Raw genomic sequence first — 16,042 nt, forward strand, 5'->3', positions numbered from 1 at the left:
TGCCTCACTTTTTGCTGAGGCTGGCTTTTGAACTAGCAATCCTCCTGCCTCAGCCTCCCAAGCCACTGGGATTACAAGCGTATACCACTGTGCCTGGCTGTGGAACTGTAGATTTTAAAAATGATTCCAGAGGTCCAGTTTTGTACCTTGAAGATTATATCTAACTAGAATGTTTCCTAGAGAGATTGTTTGCGAGAACTCCTGTTGAAACTTCAATGTATAAACAAATTATTTGTTGATTCCCTCAGTATTCAAATCTTAATGGGTTTTCTGTATTCTTGATGATCCTTAAAATTAATTTTTCACCCTTCTGAGTTAGTTTGAACCTCCAGGTCGCCATCTTGTTCTCATTAGTTCTTCCCAGTGGTTCCTCTCTCTATCATCATGGGGCAAATGTTGGCCTATCCTCCACCTAAACTACTGCCATTTCTCAGGAAGGTAAACCAGGCCTAGGGAGATTTAATGTAATTTACAAAATAAGTTCTTCGCCCCATCAAAAAGTTCATGTTTTGCAAAAAGCTATATCTTTTGTTAAAAAAAATCAGTTTAATTACTATGAGGAAAAGAAAAAGCCAAGAATATTCCTGAGAGCTGGTTTCCTGGTTCTTCCTTCCGTCTGACCTAGGGTGTTGCCTCTTCCTCTGCGCTGTGTAGTGAAGAAGTTCTAGCAACAGACAGCAAGGACAGGGCTGGTGTGTTAGTCCATTTTCTATGGCCAGAACTGAATACCACACACTGGATAATTTATAAAGCAAATAAATGTATTTAGCTCATGCTTCTGGAAGTCCAGCAGTTTGGCGCTGGCTTCTGTTGGCATCGGAGGAGGACCTACCTTCTGGGTAATGACATGCTGGCTGGCATCACATGGCACGTCAGGGCAAGCACAACAGAGAGCTCATGATCACCCATCCATCCACTAATCTATGAATGGATCAATCTATGAATTAGTGGACTCATCCACTCATGAAGGCAGAACCCTAATAACCCAACCACCTTTTAAAAGCCCCGCCCAGTCCCATTCTTAACACCACATGATGGTGATTAAATTTCAACATGAGTTTTGGTGGGGATGTCTGAACCATAGCAACTGGTTTCTTGTGAACCCACTGAACTTCCACTTAAAAATATGGGTGGCCCAGAGAGCACAACAGTTGATGAGGATCAGTGTGGGAGGCTGTTAGACAGTTACCTACCTCCGTGGGGCTATGTGTCTTGGGTCTTTCTGCCTGAGGCCTACCAAGCTTCTGGCCTGGAGATTCATTCTACCACACAAAGGCTCTGGAAAGGAGAACTCAGGGTCCCCAGGATCCTACTGTTCCTCATGGGAACAGGCATTTTCCCTAGGCAATCATAACCCATTTATACAGGAACTTATTGTCAAACCTTTGCATACTCAAATCAAGTTGCTACGCATGAGAATTAAAGCAGCTCTGATCAGTGAAAACAAATCTCTAAACCAAAAGAATATATTAGAAGCTGATAAAGTCAAAACAAAGAGGTCTTAGTCATCTTGCCATGTCTTCAGCCCATCAAAAAGTTCATCTAAGGACGAGGAGGGGTGGTCTCTGTTCTTTCTGCCAGGGTGCAAGCTTTTCCAGGCTACTTCTGAGGAATCTCAATTGGTCTAGGAATCAGAGGAAGAAAACCGAGGGTGGAAACTCTCTTAAATGAAAGGACCCAAAGGACCTAATGGTTCTGGGAGCCCACCCCCTGCTGGATGCCTGAAGGCTCCACCAAAGCCTTTGGCCAGCTCCTGCGCTTGCAGCGGACACCCACTGAAGACACCCTTGGCTGCATAACAGGCTTCCTGGTGGCCCCCACAGATCCAGCCACCAGCATGCAGCCCAACCCACAGAGCTGAGCCCAGAAATGCCTCGAGAAAAACAAGTCACCACACCAGAAATGAAGCACAATAGCTTTTTCACTTGGGTTAATACCATATTGCTCCATTCAACCTTTGCTAATGCCAAGTCAAAAGACAGCCAGAGGATGTCATCAGGATATTGTGATTTTCAAGACCAAGTTTGGAAGGCTGGGTTTACACGCCCCAGCAGAGCAAGCCCAATGGGTGGTTTTTCTAACAGAGTTCCCTATGTGTGTCTGCAAGCCAGAGACAGGCCCTGCTAGTAGTCTCTCTAGGAATGATGCGCTCCATGTTTCCAAATTTACTGTTCCTATGTCGTTGTGTCCATGGGCAGGGAGGAAGAGTGACAGGCATCTGGAAATCCATAAGGTTGAACCTGTTAACTTCCAAGCCTGATGAACTTTAGGTACACACCAAACACACAGGTGGGAACTTTTTCACCCTGCTCTATTCCCAACACTGTGGGGTTCCCAAACCTATTTTTCCATTGCCACTCCATATTCTTTGCCACTTAAGTAAATAAGCCAAATCTATCCTAAGCTCATCCAGCTTTTTAAAAACACCTTCCATGTCCAAGGCACTGGCCACATGCTGTGTGGGGCTCAGAGATGATTCCTAGGGCATCAGAGAACTCTTCCAATTGCCACTGCCCCCTCCCTGTCACCTCATTTAGTACCCTGGGAGCTCAACTCTCTCCTTGCCTTAATCCCTACCCTCAATTTCCTGGATGACTCCAAGTCAGACTCTTTATTGGAAAAAAAAATTTGAGACATTATCCTTACAGAAAGGATAACGTGAAGATTCCCAAACCCCTGCAGTATGATATCGCACAGGGAAGAGTCACGGGCACACAGAGACACAGATGCACAAGGCAATCGGGCTGCTAGCGGGCTGCTAGCGGGCTAGCTCCGCCAGGGAAAGAAACCTTGCTAGAAGTCTCTTCTCAGGAACATGTGCAAATTAGAAAACTGGAACTCACTTGCCACATCCGGGCAGCCTGGTGGGGGCTTTCCCATGTGTGATGCCATTGAGCCACCCCAGCCCTGGGAAGGCAGACCCTGTCACCTTCATTTTCCCCAGGAGGAACTGAGGCTCCAGGGTGATTGCATTTGCCTGGTGTGGCTACCGGCAGGACGGGATTGCTACCCAGGACTGTCTACCTCCTCCTCTTGGGCTTCTGCCAGAAGTCACAGCCCTCCTTAGAGGCACACAGGAGCCCTCGGGTTCATCAGGCCAGGGCGAGACCTTGGCCCACTCGGCACGATTTCCAGGGTCTGCTTTCTGCAGTTTCCCTTGGTAGCTCACCAGCTCTGCCTGGAATTCACTCCATAATCTCTCCTTTGCTTTCCACAATCCCAACATAGCTGTCAAAGAGATCTTACAAAAGCACCAACTTAGCCGTATTAGGACATGAATAAAACCCTTAGCCACCGTCATGGGGAATTAGTTCCAGGACCCCTCAAGGATACCAACATCCACGCTCAAGTCCTTACTTAAAGTGACAAAGTATTTGCCTATAAACTGTGCACATTCTCCTGAGTCCTTTACATCATCTCTGATTGCTCATAACACCTGACACAATGTCAGTGCTGTGTGAACACTTGCTACACTGCATGGTTCAGGGAACAATGACAAGAAACAAAAGTCCAGTACACATTCAGTACAGACACAACCTTCCTTGACCCAACTACACACCACACTCTGCAGCTCGCTGAATTGACAGATGCGGAAGCCACAGGTTCTGAGGATTGACTATAATCCCCGCTGGCTATGAAGTAAGTCCGAACTCCCTGGGGTGGCCTCGAAGCCTCTTCTCGCACGTTGCCAGACCTGCCTCCTGCCTCTGCACTTGCTCTTGAGGGTCATTTGAGGACCTGCCATACTGCCCTGTCCTTGTACTTGACTCCCTTTGTGAGACACATGCTCTTCTCTCTATTTCAAGGTCAAATATCTCCTCTGGACAAGTTTCTCTCCCACCCCCCATTCCCCCTGCCACTGAGTGGCTACCTAAGAGTGGCTAATAGCAGGTAGGAAGGATCTGCTTTTGCTCCCAGACACTTTAAATCCTAACAGAGTCCCCCTCCCAAGCCCCCTCTTGAACAATGATCGAGTTTCTAGAAAGACAGGATTCAATTTTGGTTTTTTGGTATAATAACGGATATACCATAAGAGATTAATAAATTATAACAATGACCATACAAACACACGAATGCCTGAATGAAGCAGAGGGAAAATGAGAAGAGAGATAGACAGGAGGGAAAGCAGAGAAAGAGCCCAGGGTGGGCTGCCAACTTCCTGGGTCACCCGCTGAATCTACACAGAGGGAGCAGGCAGGCTCTGTTTGGCAGGAAGCTGGCTGGTGGTTTAGCCCTGGGGAGCTGCCTTGGGAGTCCCAGGAGACCTTAGGGAACTGCCATCAGTACACCACAGTCCCACAGTGAGAGGGCTGCTGGACCTTGGGGTGACCCGCAAGGTCCAAACTGAAAGAGAATAGCTAAGTGACCAACCGCTTCTCAAGTTTACCTTGAGCCTTTCTGTAGAGGAAGGGTTTTCTATGCTGGGAGAAAAACCCCTTGGAACCAAGAAAGCTGGAGGTTCCCCTGACTAAGGAGTCAACAGTGTGGCGAGGTCTCCTCCTGGTGGATCTGCATATGATCAGTAAAGGATCTTTCCTAATTCTCTCCCTCTGTCCATTGATTCAATTTTTCCTCTCTCTATGTATGTATATATGTATATATTTTTTTGTATCTGTATTTGTTTTCTATCACTACTAGCAAATTGCCACAAACTTATTGACTTAAAATAATTCTATTTTTAACCTTACTCTTCTACAAGTTAAAAGTTCAAAATGAGTCTCACTGGGTGGACATCAAGGAGCTGGTAGGGACGTCTCTTCCTGCAGTTTGAGGTCTGGAGAGGCATTTCGTCTCCTTTGCCATCTTCTTGACACCATCAGGTCCCATGGCTCATAGTCCCTTCCATCTTCAGAATCTCTCTCTTTTTTTGGTGGGGGGTAGTGGGGCTTGAACTCCGAGGTGATCTACCACCAAACTACATTCCTAGCCCTTTTATTTTTTTGTTTTGAGCCTGGGTCTCACAATGTTACTGAGGGTCTCACTAAATTGCGGAGGCTGGCCTGGTACTTTGGATCCTCCTGCCTCAGTTTCCCAAGTCACTGGAACTCCAGGTCTGCCAAATCTTTCTGACCCTTCTTCTGTGGTCACATCTCCTGACTCTGACCTCCGTCAGGACCAGGCCTCCGTTAAGGATCTATTTGATAAGATCGAACCTCTCCCAGAAATCAAGGATAATCTTCCCATCTCAAGACTCTAAATCACATTGACAGAATCTCTTTGGCCATTATACTCACAGGCTCCAGGGATTGGGATATTGTTAGGGCTCAAAAAAAAAAAAAAAAAAAAAAAAAAAGCCCAAGGATAGGTGTTTTTTCATAATGTGAGGCCTGAGAAGCTGCCTCCAGGTCCTTTGGAACTTGTCAGGTTTCTGCCCAGAGGGTGGAGAGAAAACTTATCTGATTAAGGAAAAGAATGCAACTAAATTTAACCTCCTCCCTCAGGATCCCATCAAATCACCAGGGAAGATAATCACTGGGGAAAGAGGTGAAAGTCTCCACATGTAGGACACCTGCCCAGACAGACATTTCTAGGGTTTTATCATAGCACTAGGCAAGTGCCCAACCCTGAGCTATATCCTAGCCTCTCCCCCCAGCAGACCCCTCATCTATTCTTCTGAGGGGGATTCCAAGAGCTCACCTAAGAGACCTTTTCCTCATCACCCTCCGGGATGCTCCAAGCCTCTTCCTATCCTAGTCTCTACTCCTCTCTGTAATTTAGGAAGCTATTTGAGCCTCAACCATCTGGACCTTTGGGGAGACTCATACTTTTGTATGATAACTTTCTCTGATTTTTCCTTGTGTGCACACTTTCTTTCATCTGATCCTTGCAGTAATTCTGGGACAGGCAGGGGAGCTAAGGGTACTGAATCTTAGTGCTTGTAAGAATGGGATGAAGGCACCCGCCCGGAGTCTCCTAGGCAGGAAGCATCTAGATCAAACCTTTAATTTTGAACCCTGGGCGCCTTTTCACTATGCCATAGTTATCTTAGGAAATGAACATGGCAGAACTAATCATTTCTGAGGTTCTTAGTACCTACAAAATGTGCCCAGTGCTTTTAATGAATAAGCCCTGTCTCTTACATCTCTAATGATCTCCTGTGCCCCAGAACTGAACACCATTTCAAGTCTGATCAACAGTGAAAAATGAAGTTTTATAACGGAACAAAAATGCTGTGAAGCAATTTAATCAAGTGTAAGATAACATTCCGTGTAGGATTTATAGGACATAATTATAGCTCATAAATAGAGCTATTCAATGAAGCATGCATTTGAATGTAGAATTTCCTTAAAGTCAGTCCTCATAAGGTAAACTCTGCTGGTGCCTGGCTCCCGTGGGACACAGGACCTTGAGGAGCTTCTCAGGCCTCATAGTATGTCAAAGTACCTATCCTTGCTGCCTCTAACCCTTTCAGTTATGATATTTGCAATGCTTCTTTTGTTTTTGAAGAGGGAAACTGAAGCCGAAATCTGGTGTCATAATGAACTCAACAGGTTCTTCTGCGGTGCACGCCTATAATCCCAGGCAGGAGGATGGCAAGTTCAAAGCCAGCCTCAGCAATTTAGTGAGGCCCTAAGCAACTAAGCGAGATCCTGTCTCAATTAAATTAATTAATTAATTAAAAGGACTGGGAATGGGGGATGTGGATCAATGGTTAGTGCCTCTGAGTTCAATCTTAAGTACCAAAAAAAAAAAAAAAAAAGTTTCATCTGATGCGTGTAAATCCTAAGGATTTTCCCCACCCAAAACTCCTTGTCTCCCTCTGGTTGCTAAGAGCTAATCTGAGGAGCCACATGAATAATGTCAATATTCAAAAGATTCAAAAAACAAGAGATAAACAGGTTTTCCAGTCTCAGATCCGTGAAACATTTCATGGGACCACCCAAGTAATTTCGACCAAGTTCAGTTGCTCAGAATTTCTCCACACACATCCTAAAAAGAGATGAAAGCAGAATGCACAGGATCCTAAAATGGTAGGATTGGGAAGGACCAACCTCCCAACTTCATAGATGAGGACACCAAATCCCAGACTAGGAAATGACAGGTAGTGAGCAGTACTAGCGGAACTTCCACTCCAAGTTCCAATCAATCAAGATGGTCCAAGCTCAGGCACCATGGAAAGTTAGGAAGAGGGTGAGAGAAGGACCCACCAACCCAAAAGCACCCTTCAGGAGCCCCTGGGGTGGCTTGGGGAGGTCCTACATGTCCCGTCCGGCAGGCAGGACACATCAACGTGGGCAGCGAACCTAGATGGGGAGGAATGAAGGGACAAGAGACATGAAAGGTGACAGCAAGACAGGAGTTCTGATCAAGCTGCAAACTTTTATTGTTCACACAGGGGTATTTATATGCTGGGGATGGGGAAGCTGTCTAATCAGCAATTGCTGGATGTGGGTGGTAAAACTGCCAGCTGCAAGATGTCTGATGATCCTGATAACCGCAGGATGTTCCAGGGAGATAGGTAGCTGCAGGATGCCTCCCAGGCAGGATGTCTCCCAGGGGGCTGTCAGGCTAATCTTTGAAGGAGAATTTCCTTCTAGTCCCTGACACCTACACACACTGAATTGGAAGGACAAATTCAGTAATGTGTATGAGCAGCAGGTAAGTGACTGACTCTGGGGTATTTTCTGCCCACCAACAGTTCTCTCATTCTCCAACACCAACTTGGTGTTCACAACACATACAACTCAATTTTACCCTCACACCCAGAGTTAGTGCAGACCCCACAGATTAAGGGCTCAGTCCACGAGACTATCCCCACTTCGGAGGCCAATCACAAGTCCTAAGCCACCGTCATTTCTGATTGACTGGCTGTAAACCAGGTTGCTCACAGCCCGTCCTTAGGTTCCATTATTGTCTAGACAAGCTCACAGAATTCAGGAGCATACTTGTATCAGCTTATCATACAGGATACAGCTCAGGAATGGCTGATGGGGGAGATGCACAGGGTGAGGTATTGTGGGGAAGCGGGAAGTGGAGCTTCTGTCCCTCTCTGGGTACACCACCCTTACAGCACCTCCAGATATTCACCCACCTGCAAGCTCTCTGAACGCCATCTTTTAGGGGTGTTTGTCGAGGTTTCATTGCAAAGACGTGATTGGTTAAATCATTCACTTCTGATCATTGAACTCCAGCTCCAGCTCCTCCCCTCCACGGGTTGGAGCCCAAAGTCTTAAGCTACTCCAAGCCCAGTCTTTCCACCTACCAGGCTCTACCTAAAGCCACTTGGGGCCTGACAAGAATCACCTCATTAAAACAGGACACTCCCATCTTCCCTATCATTTAGGAAATTCCAAGGGTTTGGAGCTCTGTGTCAGGAACCAGGGATAATGACATTTGTCTTTCTATGATACCACGTGACATAACCATGAAGGCCCCAAGATTTCTGAGGGGGAAAAAGGTCAATCGCCCTTACAGAAGGGTGCAGGGAGGCTCTGCCCACCCCCAGGTTGACAGCAAGGTTGGCACTGAAGTGACCTGTTAAGATGCAGAAATCAGGGGCTGGGGTGGTAGCTCAGTGGTAGAGCACTTGCCTAGCACATGTGAGGCACTGGGTTTGATCCTAAGCACCACATAAAATTAAATAAAATAAAGTTATTTTGTCCATCTACAACTGAAAAAGAAGTTTAAAAAAATGCAGAAATCAATGGGCTAGGGTGTATCTAGCTCAGTGGTAGAGCACTTGCCAAGTGTTGTGATGCCCTAGGCTCAATCCCCAGCGCTGCAAAAAAAGTTATTAATAATAATAACAAAAGCATAAATTGGCCCCTGCAGTAGTTTTGCTGAGTCTGAGATTCCCACCTCCTCAGGACTGTCTGGTTGTCAATTTGGAATTTTCCTGCATGTGGCACACATAAACCACCACTGCCTCAGTAGGCAGCTGTATTGGAAAAGTGCCGGGCCCAGAAAGTGTTTGTTTTTATTATTTTAAATTTTTAATTGTTTCTTTAAATATTCTTTCATAGATTCACCCAGTGCTAACCAGATGGCAGGCGAAGTTTCTGTCCTCAAGTCAGCCAACAGCTGTCACTTTGAGGTAAGTTGTCAGCACATCCATCAGCCCCTCTTTAGGATCATCCTTTGGAAAACAGCCCAAAGAAACAGAATCCTTACTCACTTAGCTTAAGAGTTAGAAGGAGGCTCAAGCTGGAGTTCAAAGGAACATAGGACAGAGGTAAATGGAGGACAGAATGCAGAAAGTAATCTTTACTCAACATTATTGTGTATGTAAGGGCCACATGAATTAATAAGTATTCAACTCACAGTAAGTCAACAACATCTTGTTTCAAGTCACACAAGTTGGTCTGGTCCGTGCATTCAGCTGACTAGGTCAGCACCCAAGCAATTTTGTTGTGGACTGTACTGCCCTCTTCTGGAAACAATGGAAATTGACCCTTACTTGGGGTGCAAGTGGCTCATGAACACTGAACTCCAAGGCCAATTTCACTATAAGTTGAGACAGAATTTGGAACATCGTTCAAGAGGAAGAAAAGCAACAAGAACAGATGAAAGTAACATCATATTTCTTAAAGTGTGCAGTAAGGTTTCTACAGACCATTCAGGCTTTGAATTTTTTCACTGCTGAAAAAACGTAAATGGAAAGCCCTGTATGAAATATTGTTTGTGAGCAAAAGGTATTTGTTTTGAGATACTCATTTATAGAAGAAGGAGCCCAGGCTTTGGAGTCATATCAACCCAAGTTCAAAGCTGGCCTCTCGTGCTTGTTGTGTGAGTAGATGATGGTGTGAGTGAAAACTGGTCATTGGACTCTCCAGCAAAATTGGAAGCATGATGCATAGCCCAGGGAGATGCAGTGAGATGACATTTAAAGGGCACCAAGACATTGTAGACTTCCCTTCAAGAAATGTAATAGTGAAAAATTACAAAATCCTAATGAGAAAAATGAAGAGAGACCTGAGTAAGTAGAGAAATGCTTAAGAAGTTCAAGTATAGACAACATTCATTGACGGAGGTAGAAGTGTTCCCTATAGGAGTGGGAGTGGGTTTACACTGGCTGAGAGGCACACAGGGGCCTTCTCGGAATGATTAGAAGTGTTGTTTATTTTCATCTCAGTGATATACACAAACCCACAATTCCTAAAGCATGCACTTAAAAAGTGTACACTTCTCTAATGTATCACATACACAGTTTTTCAGAAGATGGGAGGGGAGGGAGAGAAGGTGTAACAGTGGTTCACTCTATGCTTTGAATACAGCCCTTGCTGCTCTGCCACTTAACCTATTTTTAAGATGGACATGTTTCTTTCTCTTCCTTTCTCTCTCTGCTCCTCCCTAATCTCTCCCCATCCCTAATCTCAGGGGAAACAGGACCACCTTTTTTCCCATCCTAGGCATAGGTATCTGTCCTTGAGCACACACCCAGAACAGGAACAAAATAATTCAGACTTCTGGATGGCTCCAGAAGATCTCAAAAATGACTATCTCCCAAATTAACAAGTGAATTACAACTTCCATAAAGAATGCATGGAATGTAGCCTTTGAGTCACCTCTTTAAAAGCCTCCTGTTCCTGCTGATGGTCAGAATCACAGCCTTTGGGGACAGGAGTCCCCTGTGTTTCTCCTTTGCTAGCAATGCAACAAATCTCTTTTTTCTCTCTCTCAAAAACTGCGTCCTCCTTATGGGATTGGCTTCGGAACAAGGACCCAGTTCTCAGCAACAGGAGGAGAAGGAAGAAGATAAGGAGAAAAGAAAGAAAAGGAAAACACTTTGTAAACTAGGGGAGGGGTGGGGAAATCTCAGAGCTTGAGATAATGACCTCAGCAATTTTAACCCTACCCAGCACGCCCCTTGTTAGTGCATTCCATGACCTGTGTTCTGGAAAGTACTACCGGAAGAGACATCTGCTTAGGAAGACTGACTTTCTGCTGGAGCAAATGTGAGCCCATAGAGTAAAGGTGAACGAACCAGCGACTCAGCCCAGGTGAAGGGGCGGCCTGTGGGAGCCGGGGAGTTCCACCAGAAAGGAGCAAAGCAGTTCCAGAAACTAAGCAACTAAACCTGGCCCAGAGAGGAAATGAAATTGGATGCCATTCCTAGCCCAGTAGCCAGCAAGGCTGCTTTGTTCATGATAATGCAAATGTTTATTATTAATTTAGTAAGTTGTGATGTAACCATATCTGCAAGTTGAGGGAGAAAGAAGGGACCAGTAAAAATACTCAATCCACATTCATGATAGAGACGGTAGATTATGTCAAAGGATGTCAAGCCAAGGAAGAACTTGAGTAGTTTCTTGATATTAAAATAAATAAATAATAAAATAGATAAAAATGTGAATGTGGAAGATAGACTTTAAGAGTGAGACGGGATGACACAAAGATGGCTGGTTTTTTGGTCCTATTTCAGGCATTTGTTTGGTACTAGGAATCAAACCCAGGGGTGCTTAACCACATCCCCAGCCCTTTTTTATATTTTACTCAGAGACCAGGTCTCACTGAGTTGCTTAGGTCCTCACTAAATTGCTGAGGCTGGGTTTGAACTTGTGATCCTCCTGCTGCAGCCTCCTGAGCCACTGGGATGGCAAATGTGCACCACCATGCCCCACATATTTCAGGCATTATTATTGTTTGACATAGTGATGAATCCTCTGACCGTGGAGATGCTCTGACAGACGCATCCCTAGGTGTTTCCACCGTGTGAACATCATAGAGAGTACTTACACACACTGAGTGGGTGTGGCCTACTGCACACCTGGGCTGTGTGGCACCGTCCACTGCTCCTTGGCTCCAAGCTTGCGCAGCATGTCACTGTACTGAATATCACAGGCGATCACAGTGCCATGTAGGCTCTCGAAACACAGTAGGGAGTGTGTGTGCACTAAACATGTCTAAACATAGAATGGGCACAGTGAGCGTCTGGCACATCTGTGAAGGACCCTCAATGAATGAAGCCTGCAGGACTGGGACTTGCTCCGGGTGAGGCCACAAGTGAGCACAGAGTGAATGTGGAGGCCCAGGATTTGGGTACAGCCTGTAGCCCATAAACACAGTACATGGAGGCCATCCTACATTTATAAAATTTTTTTCTTTAATAATAAATAACTATAAAACTTTTAATTTTTCAAAACTTTTTGACTTTGGAAATAACACAGCTTAAGACATAAGCATAGTACACAGTGCTACAAAAATATTTTGTCCTTAAATATTCATTGTATAAGCTTTTTCTGTTTACAAGGTTTTAATTTTATTTATTTTACTTTATAGACTTTCTTTTTATTAAAAATAAAGACACAAACACACACGTGAGCCTAGGCCTCTCAAGGTGAGGATCCTCAGTGTCACTGTCTCCTGTCGCTGCCTTTGGTCCCCTTGCAAGGGGCAGTGGCATCTCCTGTGACATCACGGCCTCTGTTCTGGAATTACCTCCCGAGGAACCGTCTGGGGTTGTTTTACAGTTAACTTTTTAAATATATGAGTACAGTTTAAAATAATGATTTAAAAGTATAGTAAATTGAAAAGCCAGTAAAAGCTATTCACAAAGATGTCCTGTGCTGGACATATTGCTCGGGCTCTACTTTTATATGACAGGCAGCTCAGGGTTATCCACACCAGCATTGCCACATACATTTGGGTGATTGCTGCTATAAGACCTTGGGACAGCCACAGTGTCACTGGGCACTAGGAATTTCTCAGCTCCATTAACATCTCACAGGTCCACTGTCATGTGTTCAATCCATCCCGATTGAACCCTCTTCCTGCACTGCCCCCCACCCTCTGACTTCAGGGGAAGACCCAATGACTTGGTTTGGAGGCCAAATCCAGACACCTTGACCATTTCTCATACCTCCTCATTCTCCAGAAAAGCAAAAGGGAGGGAGAAGAGAGTGGATGTGGGAGGAGCATGGGGAGGAGCACAGGGAGGAGGAGGGGGAGGAGGAAGGGGAGGAGGGAGAGGAGGAAGGGGAGGAGGGAGAGGAGGAAGGGGAGGAGGGAGAGGAGGAGGGGGAGGAGGGAGAGGAGGAGGGGGAGGAGGAGGGAGGGGAAGAAACAGGCTTCATTTCTCTTGGTTTCCTGAGACAGGAACTCAGACCCTGCTTCCCAGGTGTGTGTCTGCGGTAACGTGGGGTGCTGACTTCCTAGGCTTGTTCTGGGCTCCTCACACAGGCCTTGCCCCTGGAGCTCAGTGAAGACCACCCCAAAATGAGCCATGCGGATGCAGAGAAGGCCAGATCTACAGAAGGTGATGCCATAGCCCAGAGATGAGAGGGCCTGTCCCGTGTCACTCAGCCAGTTGGTGTCAAAGCTAGACCAGACATGAGGACTGGGTCTGTTTGCTCCTGACTCAGCCCTCCAGCTCCCACCCTATGGCCTCCCACCATTCCTTTCTGAAGCCCCACCCATGGGAGCCACAACCAGCCTGCTCCCTTCTACTTGATCCCAAGAAAGCCTTTCTCCTGTGCCCGAGCTGGGGGAGAGCTCAGCAGGACCGAGTTGTCATGGCACAGGCCCTGGTGCAATGCCCACGAAGCTCAGCCTGCACCAGCAAGACGAACAAGTGCTGGGGACCCAGAGACCCTTGGCCATCTCATGCAAGGACATCCAGGGATGCTAGGTGGGAGGGCTGCCCTTCTTCATGTGGACCTCAGAGAACCCACTCACACTCCCCAAAGGGCTGCCTCCAGGAACACAGCCCGATCTGCTCAGAACATTTGCTTTTTTCAGCTTGGGCTTTATCTTGGAATAATGAACTCCATAATAATGAGCCCCATAAACAAGACAGCACGGCGGGAGGTGACATCCTCCAACATTCACCCTCTTCTCAGCTCACTTATGGTGCGGAAGTGCCAACCTGCAGAAGTGTTCTGGGATTCTGAGGCCGCCATGACTGAGCCTTCTGGAAGTGGTCAGCTACGTCCATCTCATCTCCCTGTGTGCCCCTCCTCATAGGAAATCTGGCTCCTCCCCATCGCTCTCCCTGCTGCCCACTCATCCTCCCACGTGTCTTCTCTGTGTTTTTTCCAGCTATTCAATTGCCACACGAGTGTGAGGTGCTGCAGCTTCCACAGCAGATATAGAGGTGCCCCACTGAAAAGACTCCGTCCTCTGGTTTGTGTCCAATGTTTTCTGGCTTCTTGAAGTTCCACTGTCACCTTCACTGAAATACCAGCCTCTACCTCAGAGCAAAGCCTGTCCTAAGGAAGGGGGCGTGACCCTTGTCCTTGGAAAGACCCACAGAGCACTCCTAGGCCCATACCCACCCTGCTGAGTTGTTTATCTACAAATAACTGAGAGATCTACTGTGGAGCCAGGTGTCCCTGACTCAGTCAGGCTAGGTGGGGACCCATAGCAACCCCGTAGCAACCACCAATCAGCATGAGACAGGGAAATACCTGGGATGCCAGATGACACTCCCAGTAGTTTATGGTGGTTGATAACATTTTGGGAAACATTTTGAAGTTTTGCACGTACTCCCCTCTGGCTTAAATCAATCAGTTCAAACGAATTCCCCTCTTGTACTGACCAATCACCCTTACTCAACTTGTTCCCGCCAGTGAATGTGCTAATCATGTTTTAGAGTTGTTTTATGATTTTCCCGCGGTGTGTGATGATTGGCTAAGAGATGCTATGATGTATGTGAAGTCCCCGCCTTCCCCAAAGAGTATATAAAACTGCTGCAAACCCTGGGCTCAGGGCCTCTCAGTGTCACCAGTTGCTGTGTGCACGGAGGACTGAGCTAGCTGGCAAGAAACACCTCTTTGCTGCTTACATCAATCTTGGTCTCTGGTGGTCTTTTGGGGGTCCCGAATTCGAGCATAACACACTCTGTTGCGATTGGTACTTTCAAACCCATCACCCCAGAGGTAGGTTTATGGTGGCTGCACCTCCTTCCTGTCATGAGGGGACCTGGCCACCTGCCCCACAATGCAGACCATCTGCTATGTTGCTCCACTTTTATAGAAAACTTCCTGTGGCTGATTCCCACCAGGCTTGGCATCTTCAATTTTAGAAGAACTTTGTGTGCCCTGACAATGTGGGAAGTTTCCCTTGCATCCTCTTATTCATATTATTTATAAGACCATCAAGAAAGGCTTATTTATTTATTTATTTATTTTGTGATGGGGATTTAATCCAGGGGCACTTGACCACTGAGCCATATCCCAACCACTTTTTATATTTTATTTATAAACAGGGTCTTGCTGAGTTGCTTAGGGCCTTGCTAAGTTGCTGAGGCTGGCTTTGAACTCTCAATCCTCCTGCCTCAGCCTCTCGAGCTGCTGGTATTATAGGCGTATGCCACTGACCCTGGCATAAAGACTAATTTTATATTTTCTCTTTTTTATACTCTTTCCTACATAGGCCCAATCTCTGGTCCTTATTCTACTTCTGATCCACAATTAAAATGGACTCTGACTTATTTTGTTGTGTTTGGGGTTGACTCTTGTCAAGAGACTCTTGACATACTTAAGAAATGGCATCTGTTGGTTTCCCCTTATCCCTATCTTTGAGTGTTGCTCAAGCAATGTTAACTGGCAAGTCAGGGTGAATTTCCCTTAAAAATCCTCCTTATTTTTTGAACGCATTAGTAATTTCTGTAACAAGCCCAACATTTATTACGAATCCCACCCACACAGATGTGGGCTGGCAGCAGTCCTGCGCAGCCAGTGCCCCTCCCCCGCGTCACACCAGCTTTGCGTAGGAGCCTCGGTGGACGCTCACCCAGCCTGCCTTGGTAGCTACAGTTCATATGTTTGGAGAGTTTTCCAATTTTACCTTTGTGCTCCTTCACACTCTGAGACATGGCATTCTTACTAAATGATGAAAGTCCACCTGGTTTTGCAAATCAGGGGGTCGAATTAAGGCCAAAGCCCTAGAACATGTCCATCAATCAGGCATTTGTTGTTGCAATGATAAGGGTTGATTGAGAAGCTCAGCACAAATGTGTTCTGGTGATTCAGGGTTCCTCCTGAACCCATCAAAGTCCTACGGGGGAATCAGAAGTCGGAGCCAGGTATCATCCTGTGAAGTCTGAATGCCCTGTGTCACGTCATTCTTCCCCTCTCCCTACCCCTGGTGGACCTCTCCATCC

General features: G+C 46.3%; 1 long non-coding RNA gene across 1 annotated transcript in view; it reads left to right on the forward strand.

Annotated features, from left to right (window-relative positions):
* LOC114085762 (uncharacterized) overlaps window positions 1-9,015 on the forward strand; it is a 35,867-nt gene extending 26,852 nt beyond the window's left edge. The window contains exon 4 of the long non-coding RNA XR_003581550.2: window positions 8,964-9,015. This is a non-coding gene — a long non-coding RNA (uncharacterized lncRNA). The remainder of the gene's footprint in view (window positions 1-8,963) is intronic.
* The last annotated feature ends 7,027 nt before the right edge of the window (window positions 9,016-16,042 follow it).

The sequence above is a fragment of the Marmota flaviventris genome, chromosome 3 (assembly GCF_047511675.1).
Source record: "Marmota flaviventris isolate mMarFla1 chromosome 3, mMarFla1.hap1, whole genome shotgun sequence".
Taxonomy (NCBI): domain Eukaryota; kingdom Metazoa; phylum Chordata; class Mammalia; order Rodentia; family Sciuridae; genus Marmota; species Marmota flaviventris.